The sequence below is a fragment of the Sabethes cyaneus genome, chromosome 3 (genome assembly GCF_943734655.1).
Source record: "Sabethes cyaneus chromosome 3, idSabCyanKW18_F2, whole genome shotgun sequence".
In the NCBI taxonomy this organism is placed as follows: Eukaryota; Metazoa; Arthropoda; class Insecta; order Diptera; family Culicidae; genus Sabethes; species Sabethes cyaneus.
In genome coordinates, this window is record NC_071355.1 from 191967970 (window position 1) to 191988599 (window position 20630).

The following is a 20630-nucleotide window of genomic DNA, read 5'->3' on the forward strand; positions in this document are numbered from 1 at the left end:
GCCTGCTAACTTTGCAGCAGTGCCTATAGCTCGTGATTCATACGCTTCCGCCTCTCTCCGGTTTTAGTTTGTACTCCGCCAAATATCGTCCGCAGCACTTTCCGCGCGAACACGGCAAGGGCGCGTATGTCCTCCGTGAGCAGCGTCACGGCTTCAAGTCCATAAACAACTAGCGGTCTAATAAGGGTTTTGTACATTGTTAGCATCGTGCGGCGGCGTATGCTTCTTGATCGTAACGTATTACGAAGGGCAAAGTAGGCCCGATTTCCCGCTAGGATGCGCCGCTGGATCTGCTTACAAGTGTTGTTGTCCATGGTCACCAGCGATCAAAATACTTGAACTCCTCTACCACTTCTAGTTGGTCGCCGTCAACGGTTACCGTCCGTGGGAGACGCGCGTTTGTTTCCTTTGACCCTCTTCCTTTCATGTATTTGGTCTTCGAAGCATTTATTTTTAGCCCAATTCTCCTAGACTTCGCTTTCAGTCTGGCGTAGATTGCCTCCGTCGTCGCAAAGTTCGCAAAGTGGCTATGATATCGAAGTCATCTGCAAAGCCTAGAAGTTGGCTACCCTTGGTAAAAATCCTGCCTCTCGTTTCGAAGCCCGCTCGTCGGATCACCCCCTCAAGAACGATGTTGAACAGCATGTAGGATAAATCGTCACCTTGTCTTAACCCTCGCCGCGTCTCGAAGGGACTCGAGAGTGTCCCAGAGATGCGTATGAAACACATCACTCGATCCAATGTAGCTCCGATCAGTCGCGTCAGTTTGTCCGGTAAACCATGTTCGTGCATCATCTGCCATAGCTTGTCTCGATCGACTGTATCGTATGCTGCTTTGAAATCAATAAAGATGTGATACGTGGGCACATTGTATTCCCGACATTTCTGCAAAATCTGTCGGATTGTACAAATTTGGTCCGTAGTAGCGCGAGCCTTCATGAAACCTGCCTGATAATTGCCTACGAAACCTTGTGCTATCGGTGACAACCGGCGTAACAGGATCTGGGAGAGTACCTTGTAGGCGGCGTTTACCAGCGCAAACCCGCGATAGTTGCAGCAGTCTAGCCGATCACCCTTTTTGTAGATGTGACAAACCACTCCTTCCATCAATTCCTCCGGTAGCTTTCCTTCTCCTAAATCCTCGAAATAACCCAGTGTAGAGCCTTTGCTAGCGTTTCTCCGCCATGGTTATGAAGCTCTGCCGGTAGGCGGTCCTTCCCAGCGGCTTTATTGATCTTCAGCAGCCCGATTTCTCGTTTGACTTCTTGGAGATCCATCTGTCGACCACCTCGCGCTCATTTGTGATTAGATACCTCGTCCCTACACATGTCAGGTTTCGGTGTGTAGCCCTTCTGAGATGTTCTAATTCTTCACGATTTCTGTCCTCCTTCTGGCGCTTTTTCCTCCTCAAAATCGTGGTTAACTGGTCCCTAGCTCGTCGGTATTTAGCCAGGTTCTCTCTAGTGGCAATACTTAGATAATTTTTCCAAGCAGTTTTTTTCTCCTCAACTTATTGGCATTCCGCATCAAACCAATCATTTTGTGTACTCCGAGGTTCAATACCTAGTGCTGCGGTAGCGATCTCTCCGATGACCGAGCATATTCTGCCCCAACCGTCTTCGAAGTTTGAAGCACCTAACTCCAGGGAAAAAGGCAGTGCCTCATTCAGTATTCGCGCGTATTTCTCGGCAGCTTGCGGGTTATCTAGCTACCTGATGTTCAGCCGAGGAGGGCGGCTTTGACGTGTCCGGTATACGGTGGACAGCTTTGAGCGCACATGTACTGCTACTAGGTAATGGTCAGAATCAATATCCGTACCCCGACGGGAGCGTACGTTCGTGATGTTAGAGAAAAACAGGCCCTCCATGAGAGCGTGGTCAATTTGGTTCATTGTACGTTGGTCAGCTGATCTCCAGGTGGCTCTGTGGATATCCTTGCGCGGGAAAAAGGTGCTTCGGATCACCGGGAAGCTGCGAAGTTTATACATCGTTGACCGTTATCGTTCGTGTCGGTGTGCAGGCTATGGGGTCCTACCATCGGTCTATACATTTCTTCCCTAGGTCGGTAAGGCGTTCATATCCTCGATGACGATCTTGATGTCCCGTGGCGAGCAGCTGTCGTGTGTTGCTTCCAGCATCGCGTAGAACGCTTCTTTCTCATCACCGGGTCTACCTTCCTGCGGGCAGTGCACGTTAATGATGCTATAATTGAAGAAACGACCCATTATCCTCAATACACACATTCTCTCGTTGATCGCCTTCCAATCTATCACATCACGCCATCCTGTATTCCGCCCAACACTACAAAGCCCGTTCCAAGTTCGTTGGTAGTGCCACCGCTCTGGTAAAACTGGGCCTTACCCCCACGGATCTTCTCTAGTTTACTACAATTTACTTTATTTTGCCTGTTTCATACCACCCATAATATTTTACATACCTTTGCCGGCACACGCAGGACCAGGGGCGGACTGGGAGCCAAAGGGTCCACCGGGCCATTGAGATTGGGGGCCCCAGTTTGCAATATTCTCATGATAGTAAATTAACACAAAAAACGGCATCTACTCAAGAGACATCAGCGTTAGAAGGACAGTACATCGAATAATTATGGACTCTATTTTGTAAGTCATATCGTGCAACTTGACTCGACTCATTCATTGTCGAGTGTCGAGTACGGGAAGAACGGGCAGCATGCTCGATGCACGATTGAAAGAAAACAAACTCACTCGTCATTAGGACCCACTCACCATCTTGTAGCGTGTGCGTCATATTGGCGGTTCACGGTACTTTAGTTTGGACGCATTTTTCTTCAACCCAATCTTTGCTACTTTGAGTTTTAGTTTGTTCAGCCACCACCACAGATGTTGTTCTATCGACAATATCCATTTCATTGGGAAACCAGACGAACTAATTAGATTTGCTGAAGATTGTGCCTGTGTGTTGCTCCTTTCATAACATCCTGTAACGGCATGTTGAACAACTCACATGAGGGACCATCACGTTGATAAAGTCCCCTGCGAGGTTAGAATGGCCATGATTTTACGGTCGATAGTATCATACGCAACTTTGAAATCAATGAAATAATTGTGCGTTGAATTCTGTATTCATGGACTTTTTGAAAGATCTGCAGCAGCGTGAATATTTGATTTGATTTGTGTGATAAATGATAGGATGTCAATAGTTCAATATATATATATGAGTAGCTTACTGCGTCTAGACGTCATAACAGAACAGTGCATAGTGCAGGCGATTCCAGTGCCGAGTTATAGCTATCCCTGGGATTAAACTCTTGGATTCTCCAATAAGAATCCTGCTTCTATAAGCAAGATATTCTGTGCGAATCCTCTGTAGAATTTCTTCACACGATTCCAATGTGTGGAATGCCCGAGACTCTGCGCGAATCTTTTTGATTCGTCCTGGTAAAGCTGCGGAAAAAAGCACCCACCGTCTAAAAACGACAGTACGAAGAGCACGTGCTCGCCAGTCCAGAGGAGAGGTTCGTAGCAACGACACACGGGGTTTCTACAAAACGGTCAGGTGCAAGAATTTTGCCATGCTTGTGATGTGCAATGATAGCGCTGGCAACCTGCTTACTGACAAAACGACGGTAGCAGCCAGATGGAAGAGTATTTCCAGACGCTGTTGAATAGAGAAGTAAACACGAAGATCAGCAGGTACAGGATAAGAATTTTGAGAGACGGCCAAACTGTGGAGCCACCAACACAGGAGGAGGTCAAGAGAGCAATCAGTGAGCTGAAAAACGGTAAGGTTGCTATAAAGGATGGTATCCTGGCTGAACTTCTAAAACGGGGAGCGAACGGCTGTACAAAACAATTCGCCACCTCATTATTAGGAACAGAATATGGGAGGAAAATAAATATCAGAGGAGTGGTTGATTGGCCTCGTTTCCCATAATTTTAAAAACGGACATCGACTTGAGAGTAAAAACTATCGAGGCATTACGTTGCTCGATTCTGCCTATAAGGTGCTCTCCCTATCCTGTGTTTTAGACTGAGTCCGTTAGCTGAGTTCTTCGTCGGCGAGTATCAAGCTGGTTTTCGTGAGGGTCGCTTCACGATGGATCTGATATTTACCCTGCGTCTAGTAACTGACGAGTTCCGGGAGTACAACTTGCCGACTCATCATATTTTTATGGATTTCAAGGCGGCATACGATTCAGTCAATCGAAATGAGCTGTGACAGTTAAGGCTAGGACATGGTTTTCCCACAGAACTAGTTACGTTGATTTGTGTGACGCTGGATGAGTAAAAATTATAAATCAGAATAGCAAATGAGACCTCACGTGCTTTTTGATTTTGCGGATGACGTCGATATCACCGAAATCAAAAGTAGAGCAGCGAAAGAAGCCTTTAGGTCATTTATTGAGAAATTGGGACTTACCATTAACACCGCCGAACGAAAACGAAGTTCATGGCGTGGAAATCCAAATGGTGTTGGTACCGAAGAGGAACTGAATATATTTTGGTATGCTCGTGACATGTGACAACGATGTAAGTCGCAAAATAAAACGACAGCTGCGACAGAAATTACAGCTGCGAATTGGCCTTTACGCAGGCATTACATTTTGTAGCTCAAGTCCCGTAGCTTGCAAATTCGCATAAACTGATGCTCTAGAGAATATTAATCCTCTCGGTAGCCCTTTACGGACATGAATCATGGACGCTAAACGAAGCTGATCGACGATTGCTTGGGGTTTTAGCGTTAAATTTTTCAAAATCCAAAATGACGTGTAGCGCAGACGCATGAACCACGAGCTGTATTAAGAATGTAAATATGCTGTTATAATGAAGATACCCAGATAACACAAGATCGTAATAGAAAGTGCACATTAAGTCGCATGCATGTCAATTTTAAATTGGAATTGCATAATTATTAGAGTATGTCACGGCGAAGTGTACAATAAGTTGTTTTGCGGTCGTGCGTGTCGTCATATACAACTTATTGCTATGAATTGTAAAGCAGTATAGATGACTGTAACATTTAGTTGTATCTTAATCGTATATTGAGGATTATTAAGTTGCGTGTTCCATAAATTGTTTAGCATTGGGCGATACTGCGAAAAGCATCGATATTCGAATATCGATACAATTTTTGTAAAGGTATCGATCCCGTTGAAATATCGGGCGGCAAGTATCGATACCAGCGGTATCGATATCGGTATCGATACATTGACAGGGTGCAACGAAAACCACACTTTTGTTTATTATTTAGCTTAATTTTTTAGAAAATTATATGCGTGTGCTTTTACTACTGTTGATTCTCTTTCGTTCTCATACGAAATCTCGTTAGAAACGAAATAATAGCTGATGTCGGACTGGTCAGGCCTGCGATTTTAAACTCTTTTGACCGGAAACTGCAACGAATTGCTCAGGATTGCTACAAAATTTATTAGAAAATCTAGTGGAATGATGGAAATGAAAAATAAATTTAAAAAATCGGACAAAAAGTACAAATCCGTTTTTTTAAGTTGGTAAACCGACTTTTTGCCAGATTGATCGGTCATCGGCTTTGCAAGTGAAAAACCGGCCGGGCCGACCAGAAATCGACCACTCAGCCAAGCGCTAGCAAATGCTTTTATATTTTGCGTACGGTTTATGCTCCTTGATCGAAATGACTTACGAAGGGAAAAGTAGACCTGACTTAGCTAGAATGCGTCGTTGAATCTGCTTACTCGTATGATTGACGGCGGTTGCCAGAGATCCCTAATTTATGAATTCATCAACCCCTTCCAGTTCATCTCCGTCAAAAGTTATTTCGTGCACTCAGGGTTTCTTCACTTAACAACGCAGTTGCGGCTTCATTGATGGTCTAGCGTATCCAACCACATCCATCTTCGAGTGCCAAGACCTCCATTGAGGAAAGCAGAGCTTCACTCAGCAACTTGTGAGTTGTCTAATTGATCGCATTTGAAATTAATTTTAAAATCGGAGCTGGAATTGCACTTGAAATTTTACTTAAAATTGAACCTGAAATTAAACTTGATATTGAACTTGAAATGGAAACTGAAAATAACTTAGAATTGAGCATGGCATTATGCTTAAAATTGAACTTCAAATTGATATTGATGATCAAATGATATTGGACTTCAGTTTGAATCAATTTCAACTTGAATCTTTACTTTAAATTGAGCTGGAAGTAAGACTTTAAATTTAACTTAAAATTAAACTTGAAGTGGAACTTGAATTCGGACTTCAAATCACACTTAAAATTGGACGCGAAGTTAAACTCAAGTTTGGACCAATTTAGACTAGAATATATAAATTGGACTTGAAATTACACATGAAATAGGACTTATAATGAGACATGAAATTGAACTTGAAATAGGACATAATAAAGAACTTAAAATTTTACTAGTAACTAATAGTGAATTGGATGTAAAATTTGACTAGAAATTATAGTTACATCTTTGCCAGAAATTGGAGTTAAATCGGACTTATAGTTGGACTTGAAATAGGATTTGAAATTGAATTTGATTTTTTTACATCACCCAAGAAATCCGACTTTAAATTAGATTTCAAATTGAAATTGAAATTTTACTTAAAATTTGATTTAAGACTGGAACTGGGAATGCATCTATTTTTGCAGAGTTTATTTATCGAAAAAAAATTAGCTGCCGCATTAATTAGGTACACCTCTTATTTTAATTTCTACGAGTTCGTGGTGGTCGGATAACATCTGCAGCAGAGAAACACGCAGAGGTATTCTTGCCGGAAGTCGTGCTTACTACGGATTCTTCAAGACCCAAAAATCTGGCAAGCTTCATCCCTGTACCAAATGTACCATGTACAAAGCGCAAATAAGACCGATAGTCTACGGGCACGAAACGTGGACAATGCTCGACGGAGACTAATCACTTTTGGACGTCGTGTGCTTAGGATCATCTTTGGTGGTGTATGTGAGTACGGTCTATGGAGGAAAAACATGAACCACAAGCTGGCGCAGCTTTTCGGCCAACCCAGTATTCAGAAAGTTGCTGAGGCTGGAAGAGTACAATGGCCGGGACATGTTGTGAGAATGCCGGAAAACAATCCCGTAAAAATGATGTTTGCCTCGAATTCGGTTGGTACCAGGCGCAGAGGTACGCAGCGTGCTTGACGGTTAGACCATATGGAGCAAGTCCTGGAAAGTGTGGGACATTCGAGAAATTGGAGGCGGACAGCCATGGATCGAGTTTGTTGGCGGAACATTGTTATGCAGGTGAAATCCTAATGGACATCGCATTAGGATAAGTAAAGTATTTTAGTTTCTCTAGCATTTACTATAAAGGTATCGATACAAATATCGTCGTTTTAGCATCGATACTAGCCGGTATCGGGACGCTCAGTATCGATCCAAAATATCGATGTATCGGCTCAAAAGTATCGATTTTTTTGATACAGATACAGTATCGCCCAATGCTATGTTGTATAGAATGCTAGATAGAATTATCAAAATCTTTGCACCTATATTGCCTCCACTTTGGTACTTATATGTTCTTATGTGGTGTGAAATATAACTTTTTCGTGCGGATATGATTTCGTATCTCTCAGTTGCAACCGAAATATACAAACCAAATTGTTTACTGGGTAGTACAGTGTGGCAGTCTGCGCTGGGCTGGTCACGTGTCTAGAATGCCCGACGAAAGCCAAAATTATTTTAAGCAGAGGCTGTTAACTTAGGAGTAGACATCGCACTGATAGATGTGCGCTATCGAGGATGATGCACGTTCAGCTGCTGTTCAAGGGGTTTGGGGAAAGGTAGCCCAGGATTGAGTACTGGAGGACCATAATTCATTCGGCGCAGGATCGATAACGGACCGTCGCCACTGAAGTAAACTGAGTATGGAGCTGAAGCCGACAGTTGAATTGAATATTTATAAGTAGTCAAATAACTGCGGATGAAATACTAATTCTACTTTTAAATACTCGGAATTGAAGCTGGTAATATTATCGGACCTTGGACCCTAACAGCTCAACTTAAATGATTTCATGAATCATGGGGCCCCTGCAATCGAACATTCATCAGTCGTAGAAAGAGTTTAACTGAAATAAAAATTTTGGAAAACCTCATTTTAAATCTCAAATTTTTACTTAGGCATTTGCCCAGTTGCCCGGTGGGCCAGTCCGCCCTGCTGTCTGGTATTGGGGGACAACTCAGTGTCCGGTACTGGGTGACGGGAACTGAGTAGAATCTATATTTTTAACGAATTGAATATCTTTGTGGAATAATGGAGCTAGGAAAATATTTAATGATAGACATTTTATTCATGAAAAGTGAATTTTTTCGATCAAATAATTCTGTAATGCGATCCCAATATTAGCCGAAACAACAATTCGATCGGCGATAGATATGAACAAATAAATGTCTGTTTTCATGAGTCATTCCGACATATAAAATCACACATGTTAATTTTTTGTCTTTTTTATTAATTTTATCATACTAACTACTACGGTACACCATTTGAACTATGAAAGTCAGAAGTGTCCGGTATTGGGAGCTGTCCGGCGTTGGGGGACTTCTCCCTATGTATAGCCTTTAATATTTTGTATCAATGGTCATCTTGCAGGAAAATTATACTTGCCTGTTACCGGAACCCGAATTTTATTTACCGGTTGCAGAATAATATTTTGGAAATCGTTTCCCGTTGATATGACTTTCGACAAGTCCACTAAAGGATTACATACGCTACCTGCTAGGACACTTCAAAAGAAAGCAATGATCAAATAGTTCACTACTGCGGCATCGTAGGTTAATTTATTTTGATCTCCAAAACGATATCCAGCCTAATTCCAGATTAGAAAGGATTTCCAATTTCCCATCGACAATTAAGCTGTCACTTTAGAAAACTTTCCTAAGGAACCAAACCACTATTGTTTCGCAATATTTGAAATGGTTAATTGATTCCATAATAATGAAGCAATTCAATAATTTTGCAACTTTATCTGTTGTATAAAACTTTACACTAGTGTACAACCAGTTCAAAGTCCATAAAATCCACCCTAGGACTAACATGAATCACGAAAGTCACATCGATCGCCTGAAATGAAACCAATTCGTCACCAGCAAAATTAACAAGATTAATGATGACCATCAAGAAAGGCACAACCCTTTTGCTAAATTTGAACAAATCATATAAATGACCCTTTCCCTCGTTTTATTATTCTAATCACCATTCTGGCCTGGCGTGGACGTTTGTCTACCAAAGTAGAAAAAAAATAAAATAAAAAGAGGCGATCATTTTTTTCCTGTCTTGTCACCCTATTAGGGAAATAAATAGCATACTTTAGTCTAGGCACATAATTATCCAACTGTTTAAGTTGGATCCACTGTCCAGCCGAAGAAAACTGGCATAAGTCACTCCCACAATTCGGAGAATTTAATAAAAACTTCACTTTGACGCCACCATTTATAACCACGTTCAAAGCCTTTCTGTCGCGCTAATAAAACATTGAAAAAAGAACCGAAACTGCCATAAATCAAAGATTTTTCGGCAATAAATGGATGCAATTGACATGTTTCAAATATTTGAAAAATGTTTTGTTTTGCTCGTTAGAAGCCATCAGCGGCTGGTCCTTTGTTAGAGGCAGTTTCCGGAGGGTTGTAAATCATTGAATAGTGACTGGGCGTTACTTGCGTTGCTCCGAATGTCAACCGAGTTTTTTTTTCTCGTCGCTGTAAAAAAAACGAGGCAGGCATCCCATCGCATCGGTTCGTTGGAAAAATCGTACTATTCAAATCACGTTTGCGAAAAAAGGAATGCTCTTATTGGAAAAAGGGAATATAAATAGATTATAGAAACGACACGCGATATCTGCTATCGGGTAACGAAATAGGATTACCACTTTTCTGCATAATGCTAAATCAATTTTTTAGCGTAGCTGTTGGATACTCGGAAGGTTGTGATATCTATTCAAATTGACGAAGACAAGTGGCGCAACAACTTTCTCATCGCTGCTAATTTGTTTTCCAATCGAACCGGCACTGCTGCAGGGGGAAACTACCCGCATCGGACGGCTGAATTGGTTCTCGCCACAAAGTACAGCATAAATGTTGACGATCGAAGTACCAAATCGCGTGTTACAATCTCATGAACCGAAAACATGACTTACCATCATCGTCACTTTTCACCTCTTCAACTTTATCGCCACCTCATCCCCCTTTCAACTGCAACCGATCGCCGCACGGACGCAACGCTCTGACTCGCTGTCAGGATGCGGCGGCCACAAAGCACGCAAGAAAGGACATTATCTGATGTACGCTCGCTCGTTCGCTTGTTCAGAGGCAGCAATAAATGGCATTACGACGCGTAACGGACGGTGATCCTTCTTGTTGTTCCGTCATTTGTCTTCAAGCTGCCGCACACTTCTCGACCAGCATCATCCGGATTAAGCGAGAGCATGCAGCGCGTGAGGAATTGGTTTCCATGGCACGAAACCACCCGGGCATCAGCGCCGTCATGCCATTCCACATGTTCGATGAGCTAACAGAATGGTACACCATTCGAAGTTGTATCGAGCATTGTTTTTAAAAGCAAGGTTGATAGGATAATTTCAAATATCGTTATTCCAATAACTGATAATGATAATGATCCTGCTTAATCTTCTGTTTAATCGGGCCCGGGGAGAGTTTCTTTTCTGATTCAAGCACGGAACGGATTTCGAAGGAACTTGTCCGGGACCTGGAATCGGCCATATGGACTATGAGAGACATGATATGATATCACCAATCGCTATTTTGTCGAATGCTGATGTTTTTTGATATGCGACACGACATACTTCACTGTTGCTGAAATGTCCCTTTATGGGAACAGCTCCTGGATTTATAGTGTACCCCCGGATCCGGATGGCGCGCACCGTGGCTCATAACTACGGCAAAGTAACTGATATGTCCACAGTCGATGATATGTTTACAAAAATCACCAGATTTCAAACAAATTCCAAAAATTTGCAAACGTTGTCCAAAAAAGCCATGTCACGGTCCCCCAAGGAACTGCAGAATAACTCCAGGGCCATATGACATCTGGCCATTATCTGTAGATATTATAAAAATAGAAAATATTTGCGGAAAAATTCCCAAATTTGGTGAAAAAATATTGGAAGATAAAAAAGTTACGGCCATTTAGTGAATTTTGCGGTACTAAAAATGATGTAGACATTAGAGGGGTTAATACATTTTTTGTAGTATGCACGAAATTTCACCTGTTTAATGTTTTTAAAACAAAACTTTTGACTTTGCAATTAGTTTGTTATTCCAATTCTCATATGAATTAGTTGGCTAAAATTCTTATATGTCCGACATTCAATAGACTAGAGTGGTAAAAAAATTGAAAACCTTCTCTGGAACCTAATAGAAAACTGTAAGCAGACTTCCGCGAATCTAATCACGAAAAACCAGACTGAACCGCTTGGCATCGAAGATCCGCTGCAATTATCACAAATAATTCAATTTATAGCGGCTATCACACCGCCCAAAGAAAGCGCATGTAAATATAGCAGACCATCCCAGCTCAACCTAGCATGCAAGACATTCTCATTATACATCCAAAATCAACACAAAACCACCCTCCGAAGGCGCTCAGGCGTTACGCCCCAGCTAAAATCGGACAAAAACCAGCGAAAGGGGTAAACGCCAACCACGGTCCAACCGACCGCCGCCGAGTCATACGTTCCACTTCATAACAGACGAGCGCACCGCAGGACTCTCGAACGGAACCTACACGGTCAGTTGGAGCTACAAATAAAGAAGGGTTATTTATTACTAAATTACTGATTATATCGTCATTCTTTATGATAGCCGCTTCGGCCGCGCGCACTGAGTACACAAAACCTGAACCACATCCGATGAGAACCACTCCTTGATTTCATCCGATGACACTCGGCGTCCGTCTAATGTTGCAGAGTAACCCTTTACCTATGGAGCGGCCACGCCAGTGCCAGTGGCGTCAGTGATCAAGGTCCTGTCCGTCGAAAGCTAAGCCATGAACCGAAAATTGAATCCGATTTCTCCGTAAATGAGTTTATTTGCTAAACCATTATTCCCCCATCGAAAGCATGGTAGAGGGTATAACAAGGCGTGCGATGTTTTGCATTTCAGACACCCTGATGGGCAGTAGTAGTAGTGTGGTGAACCCGTTACCTTCCAACATATTCCGCAGACCGCGCGGATATGTTGTGCTAGATTTTTTGTCTGCCCTCATCCCCACCGCGGTATGGTACGATTCCATACCTCTTCACTATATGGTATTCAAATTTCATTAATTAATAACATTTTAGCAGCCGATGACTGCCGGGAATATTACTGCATATTGTATTTATATATGTGTATACCTTCCGACTAGTATCCATTATGCATATGAAAGTATTGCGCTTCCACGTATGATGATTTGCGATGCTTATGGGAATGTTTTGTCATCATTTTGGGTATGCTAATTATGCAAATTAGAGTTATTTGCCAGGCGGCTATTATAGGTTTAATTTTGTCCACGTTGGTAGCGAATTGCCTCTCATCAGTAGTCATCGTTGCATAGGCAATGACGAATTGACATTTTCATTGTTTGTTCTTTATTTCAATTGTCATCAATATGTTGAGTTTAGAAATAGTAAAATTGCGTTCAATATATTTTGGGCTAGGTTATTGGTTAACATGGAATTCGATATACCCGCCTTTCTGGGACCGAAAAGTACATCTTTCTTTTGGATCTAATAAATGATCTCCTTGCAATGCATATTTAGTAGTTTTCGTAAAGACTTTGTCCACTATGCACTACACTGCTACAGCACTACTATGCACATTTGCTACAGAGGAGTTAACTCCGTTAGACACAAACGGTTCCTCCTTCCATCTAACCATGTTGTCGCACCAGATTACTGAACAGGACTTGAGGCACCAGATTACTGAACAGGACTTCAGCATTGAGCGTACTGCATCGCAGTAGAGCGGACGGAGACACTGAGATTCAGTTGAATACATCAGCAATGTTACACATAAAACTAAGTTGCCAATTAGCTCTCGGGACAGTCTCCTCTAGATGCAAGTGAAAGGTAAGACCGCAATTGAGATTTACACCTAATTCACGAATGAGTACTCTCCGCCAGATCTCGTCCCACCTAGTCTAACCAGCTTGCTCGCTGCGCTCCTGGTTGACTTGTTCTTACCGGAGTTGAGGCAAACACCATCTTTGCAAGGTAGTAGCCCGGCATTCTTGCAACATGGCATCGCATCCGTCCAGCTTTAGCCAGCTTTTGGATACTGGATGTGCCATAGAGCAGTGCGAGTTCATGGTTCATGCTCAGCCTACAAACTCCGTTCTCCTGTACGCCGCCAAAGATCGTTCTTAGAACTCGTCCTTCGAAAACTCCGAGCACTCGCAGGTCCTCCTGGACCATTGTCCATGTTTCATGCCCGTAGAGAACAACCGGTCTAATAAGCATCTTGTACGGGGTAAACTTCGTCCGGGGGCCTATGAAGCCCATAGTAAGCACGATTTTCACTGATAATACGTTGTGTGATACGAATGAACTTTTTAATCCACCCAAAATTCTAAGAGAGTACTTTGTACCGCAGTGAATCAGCTTCCTAGAGAAGCCGTTCTCGTCCATGATTATCCATAGCTCTTTTCGGTCGATGGTATCATATGCAGCTTTGAAGTCAACGACAAATGGTTTGGATTCTTCGGAGGATTTACCGCAGTGTAAATATTTGATCCGTTGTTGACCGTCCTTCAACGAAGTCGGCTAGATAAATTCCCACAAATCTGTTCGCAGTTGGTGATAGTCGACTAAAAATGATTTGAGATAGCTCTGTGCAGGAGGCATTGAGGACGTTGATCGCACGAAAGTTCTCACAGTCCAACTTCCGCAACGGTGAATCGAAAGTTCTCCTTCGTCGAAATGAGACTGGGTTATCGTTCAGTACTAACCGGCTGGAAAGAGGTTGACTATCCGGCGGTAAACTCTATAGCAAATTGTGCTAGGTACCGTAAACCTAGGACAGGACGTGCCCTCTGGCTTCTTACTCTTCTTCTTATTATTACCGCCATCCCGATTGAATATTCTTTGTTACATTCTGCACCACTGTTGCCTACACATATTATTTTAACAATAACTTCGTTTGCCGAACAATCGCTCCCGAATACGCCACAGTTTATGCGACCAAAATCATGTTTTGCATTTCATTTTGAAAATTAAAATTCGTGTACAAACAAAACTAACGGTGAACCAAGCATAGAACTACAAAATACAAAAGAAATCAAAATTCGGAAATAATAGCTGCTTGTCGTATTCCCACTAATGAGTTTCAGCAACACTGAAAGCGATACCGCGTAATATTTTCCAGTCAACGGTTGCTCGTCGCTTTCAGCCAATCAGAAATTGAGTCAATTTAGGGTCAGCGCCGCGGTTGACACTTGGCACGTCCTGTCCTGGCTGTAAACGTTTTATATATGATTCAGGGCGAGACGCGCTGATTAAATGGTTTGGCAATAGGAAATAGATGAAATTTTTGACGTAATAGTTTTCCACCAAAGGCCACTTTCTGCGAAAATGTTTTCCGCCAAATAATACTTTCAACGAAAAAGTCTCCTTTCAGCAAAATGTGTTTCCACGAAATAGTCTGATTCAAATTTCGGATACTTAAGGTGAAATTAGTCGTGATCGATTTTGCAAATTTCAATGACGTTAAAATCGTGTTTATATAAAAAATGCTAATAAAGTGCAGTTCGGTTTTAATTCAAACTTCGCCTAACCGAGATTCGAACATTCGACGACTGGCTTGTTGGACCGGCATCGTACCTCCAAACTAACTGGGTGGTATTCTTTATTGAACACTTGCCTTTGGATTTGGCTTTTCACACGTAAAAACTTTTTAATTGATACTTACATAGTTGATTGATAACTATTTTCAAACTGCGCGAACGGCACTTAAAACAAGCTCAATTTGCACGTCTTTATAATCAGGACAATTTATTTTCGTAAGATAAGAAGCTGAAAAATCTGCTATTATTCGTGGCTGTCCGAAGTTTGAATCGCTCATGCAACTTTCGGAACTTCAATATTCCTGATATCTTTAAATAAAAGCATTTATCAAATGCAGTGAAACTTAGTTTTAGTTAATGGATACCTGACACGTATCTAATAACCGTAACAAACAAAGAAATCGCTTTAAAATTGATAAAATATTGCAAATGAAAAAACAGCAACTTCTACGCAAAACGCTAAGAGTAAGCTAAACAAGTGAAAACCTGTGCTTTCATTGTTGCTGATTTCCAACAAGGACTTCTACAGCTTAAGGTGAAATTAGCCGTCATTGATTTTGTACATTTCAAAAGCAGTTTTTTTGTTTGAAATAAAATTTTGTATATATTCGCCGTGTTCAGATTTCGGCAAGCATAATTTTACTTTTTTTTACTTTTGTGTCCATGTTCGCCGGTCCGGCGGAACAAAGGGATGAAATCAGAGATCTCCACTGCTGACGGTTACCCGCCATGGTTTTTACCTGTCACCAGGACAGGTTCTCGTCTACAGGATGTCGTTGGTTAAGCTCCATCGCCATGAGCCTCTGGGTCTGCCTCTTCTACGCTGTCCTTGTGGATTCCAGTCGAGTGCTTCTCTGCAAACCTCGTTCGCTCCTTTCCTCAAGGTGTGTCCGATCCAATTCCACCTACGTTCACGAATTTCTGTGGCTATCAGCCGTTGATGACACCGACGATGGAGTTCCTCATTGGATATCCAGTTGTCAGGCCAGGCATGAATGATATATCGCAGGCACCGGTTAATAAATACTTGCAGTTTTTGCGTTGTCTCCACTGAGACGCACCACGTTTCGCAGGCATACAGCAGTACGGATTTAACGTTTGAGTTAAAGATTCTGGTTTTCGTACGTAGAGTGATCTGGTTTGAGCGCCAAATGTTTCGCAGACCTGCAAAAGCACCCCAAGGCCTTCCTGATCCGTGTGGCTATATCAGTCTTGGTACCACCATCGGGCGTTGTTTGGCTACCAAGATATTGAAAGGCGTCTACCTGCTCAACTTGTGGTCCCGCTACTGTGAAGTTGGTATAATTGTCAGTGTTCACTACATTGACTTAGTTTTCGCTACATTGACTGTGAGAGCTGCTACCTGGGAGCTCTCGAAGAGGTCGTCTAACTTTCTCTGCATATCGTTTCGGCGTTGTGCGAGCAAGACAATGTCGTCGGCTAGGTCGAGATCATTTAGCTGCTCCATCGTTAGAGGATTCCAAGGCAATCCTCGATTTGGTCTACTGTCAATTGCTCCAACTAATATCTCATCCATAACGATGAGAAACAGAAGCGGTGATAAAATGCAGCCCTGTCTCACGCCAGCAGTAACCCTTATGGGGTCGGACAAGACGCCGTCTTGCAAAACCTTGAACGAGAACGCCTCGTACTGAGCCTCGATGAGATGGACTAGCTTATCTGGAACTCCTCTACGCCTAAATGCGCCCCAGATGTTTTCGTGGTTGAGTCGGTCGAACGCCTTTTCGAAGTCAACGAACACCAGCAGAAGAGAGTCCTGGAATTCGTTGATCTGCTCCAATATAATGCGGAGCGTTGTGATATGGTCTACACATGATCGGCCGGCACGGAATCCAGCTTGCTGCCGCCGGAGAGTAGCGTCGATCTTCTCCTGGATCCGGTTTAGGATTACCTTACAGAGTACTTTGAGAGTAATACAGAACAACGTGATGCCACGCCAGTTACCGCATTCAGTTAGGTCTTCTTTCTTAGGGACTTTGACCAATATGCCCTGCATCCAGTCCACCGGAAGAGTTGCGGTTTCCCAAATATTGCTGAAAAGCTGATGCATCATCTGGGCTGACAAAGATGGGTCAGCTTTGAGCATTTCGGCTTGATGGCTGCTACAATTTCATCCAGCGATGGCGCCTTCGAGTTGATGCGATTAATTCGACGAACTGTAGGCGTCATACGCTGCTGGTTTTGTTGGTCTCTGACATTTGAAACTCGGTTTCAAATCGGTTTCGGAGTTGTTCAAAATGTTCAGTCCGTCGCTTAAGCTGTTCTGTACGGTCAGTCAATAGCTGACCAGCTCTGTCCTTCCTGGCACCACTAAGGCGGCGACAAATATCGTACAACAAACGGATATCACCATTGGCGGCGGCGGTTTCTCCTTGTTCGGCTAGGGAGTTAGTCCAGGCTCTCTTGTCCCGCCTACAAGCACGTTTAACAGCCTTCTCCAGTTCGGCGTATCGTTGACGGGCAGCTGTCTTAGCCGATCTGGTCCACGCTCGCTCAATGCCAGCTTTCGCCTCTCTCCGCTCGTTGATCTTCCTCCAAGTTTCATCCGAAATCCACTCCCTCCGCCTGCTGCGCGCTTTGCCGAGGGTTTCATCACTGGTCATGATGAAGGCGTTCTTGATGCCGGTCCATTGCTCTTCGACGGTTCCACCAGGTGGCAACTCCGAGGCTCGAGATTCAAGTTGTTCGACAAAGGCCCTTTTCACCTCAGAATTCTCCAATCGGCGGACGTCGTAGCGGCATCCAACTTTTTCCTCCCGTCGTTGGACACGTGCGACGCGCAGACGTATCTCAGCGATAACAAGATGATGGTCGGATGCAATATCAGCGCTGCCTTTCTTGCGTACATAAAGAAGGCTCCTTCTCCATTTCCGGCTGATGCAGATGTGGTCGATTTGGTTTTCTGTTCGGCCGTCGCAGGAAACCCACGAGATCTAAGTTCGTCGAATTGAACTTTAAATTGTTTATTAAATTGTTTCAAAATGAAATAATTTTCAGTCATTCATTCAACGTGGTTGATGAATAATAACATTCAATATTTAACGGCGATTTTAAAAATCTAATTTAAACTAAGCAGTTTTGGTTTATTATGGAAAAAAATACATTGGACTGTTTACCAACTGATGCTGTACTTTGGACGTTTTTATTTTTCCAGGCTATTGCATGCTACGCTATTTTCGAAGCTATTTTTCAATATTAGGGCGCTTGTTTCACTTAAAATGCATAAATAATGTGAAAAAAACTTTTACCTACTAAACATCCAATGTACAGATTGGGTTTGTTTTGATTTTTTTTGCACTTTGGACATCAGATGAAAACGACCGAAGTAACAGTCAGTCATCCGTAATTCGAATGTGCACATTGGTCATTTTGATAATACTAATTTTTTAACCTCAAAATAATTCTATTTGAGCAGGTGTTTTTGTATAACATAGAGTTTAAAAAGAGCAATAATTTGTTGTGATAAACCGGATTTGTTTACATTTGTTACATTGGACGAAATGAAAAGTGACGCTAGAATTGATAGACGTCATAGGAAAATAACTAAAATAAAATCCCGCCTGCGTACCCGAAACGCTCATATGCCGCAACCGAAGCCTTCACTAAGGGGCCATCCATAAAGTACGTCACACTTATAGGGGCGAGGGGGGGTTGACCTAATCGTGACGATTTGTGACGTAGGGGGGAGGGGGGTTTAAAGTTATGTGACGTCACACGAAAAAAAGTTCAAATGGGAAATTTATTCGGGAAATTATAATTTACTAAAATTAACGTATTGATGGACTATAAAACAAAAAGTTAAATTTTTTGAATGATAACTTTTTTAAACATATATGTGCGAACAGGACTCAATTTATTCTTCTAGTATGAACTCTCCATTCAGATTTTACATAATATTCTGTACACAACTGAAGGCTCCTTGAGTAAAATCCTACCTAAAAGATTTTTGCAACCGCAAATAGCAGTCGCATAAACTCTTGAGGGGCTACGGGGTGCTGCCAGAGACCAATGGCAATGTTTCCCCTTGATATTCGTGCTGAACTCAATCGATAAACATACTCATACCGAAGTTCCACGGCTGGTTTTATGGTTCTTCCGTATAACCTATACTGCCCCTTACTCAAAAGCTCCCTGAAGGATAGAGTTTATGCCACTTCCGGATTGAATTTCGCATCTAAGGTAATGTTGAATGATTACAAAAATACACAAAATGACAAAATCCGTCAGAAAAGTTCTTCCAAGGCGTGTTGCTGCAAGACGTCAGCAAAAAATCCTGATTCTTTCAGCTAGATCAGACGAATTTGAATGGATGGATGTAAAGGACGTAAATATGCGCGAAACACTAATCGATAACACATCTGCGACTTCTGAAGCGTATCCGATCGCAGCAATTGGAAATCATCTTCAAAATCCATGAACCGATGGATGATAAGCTCGAAAATTTTCCTTTTTGACGTAGGACTACGTCTTACGGCAAGTTTGGAGATAGGGTGTCATTCTAAAAAATCGAAAAATGCGAGCGTCACAAAAAATGAAAGGTTTTGAGCGCTAATAGCTCAGCGGCTTTCCAATCGATTTTCAATATTCTTACACCAATCGATTGGAAAATCTTCTAAGAATTGACCCAAATGAAGAAAAGTATGGATTCTTTATGTTGAACTATTGAAAAATTGAAAATAATGAACCTATGTTTTACCAGAATTCTCGCTTCGTGATTGGTTGGAAGATCCTTTACGATGATCTAAACCTATACCAATTTGATATCTGTGCTTGGGAAGTAAGCCAAAACAAGCGACAAAAATTCGTCATTTCAACAAGATTTCTCAACACCGCGGTTAAACCTAGACCATTTTGATGTCCTTGCTTGGGAAGTACGCCAGAGAGAGTGACAAAGCCCCCTCGTGCCAACAGATTTCTTACGAACGCGATTAAACCTAGTCCAATTTGATGTCTGTGTTAGGGAAGTGTGCCAGAAAGAATGACACAAATTCGTCGTCCCATGAGATCGCAAATTCTTTACAGCGAGACGATTAAACCTCGGCGAATTTGATATCTGTGTAGGAAAAATGTGCTACAGCTGAAGTGTTCGGTTATAATTCGATTCTGTATGAATGGCAAGCATGCGTATTCATTAGAAGTGTAGTGAAAAGATGTACTGTTGATAAAATAGGATTGAATTGGTAAAATCCCTTCAACGTGGGGAACCATGAGTAATAAAAACAATCTTTAATTTAAGTAAGGTAGCAGGAAAGCAATAGTTTGTGTTCTTGATTTTGTTAAATTGTTTGCAAATGCACAATCTTTTGAGGATTGAACGTTTGTAATGTTACTACTTTGATAAATGTTACATACAACGCATGTAGCATGTATATATGTTGCATATAGCATGTATACATAAAGAATCGAATGATTATTGCCCCTTTTAGTCTACTGTGATAATCATGTAATGCAACGTACCGCATTTTGCACTGTTAATCTGACACTAGAGTGGCTTTTAGTTTGATCTGAGTTTGACTTCTTTTTCCTTCTTCCCCTTCTTTTTCACTTCATTTTCTTTAAGCGAAATCGTGTGCGAGATTCGACTGTGATAATCATGTAAATCGGGGTAGTCTAAATAGGGGCAAATGTCGCAATACAAGCATGAATACATGCTACTATCACTACAAAGAGACTTACGTAGTCCTGCGTCACCTATATATGTGGTCGTGTCTTGTACACAACCCCTCTCATTTTTTTTATTTGCTGAAGTTCATTTTTGTTATTTGATGAATTGATTGAAGTGAATTACATTGATAGCTTGAAATAAAAAGGTTGGAATGTAAATTTAATTTTTTTGTTATGAAGTGGAAGGGGGGGGGGGT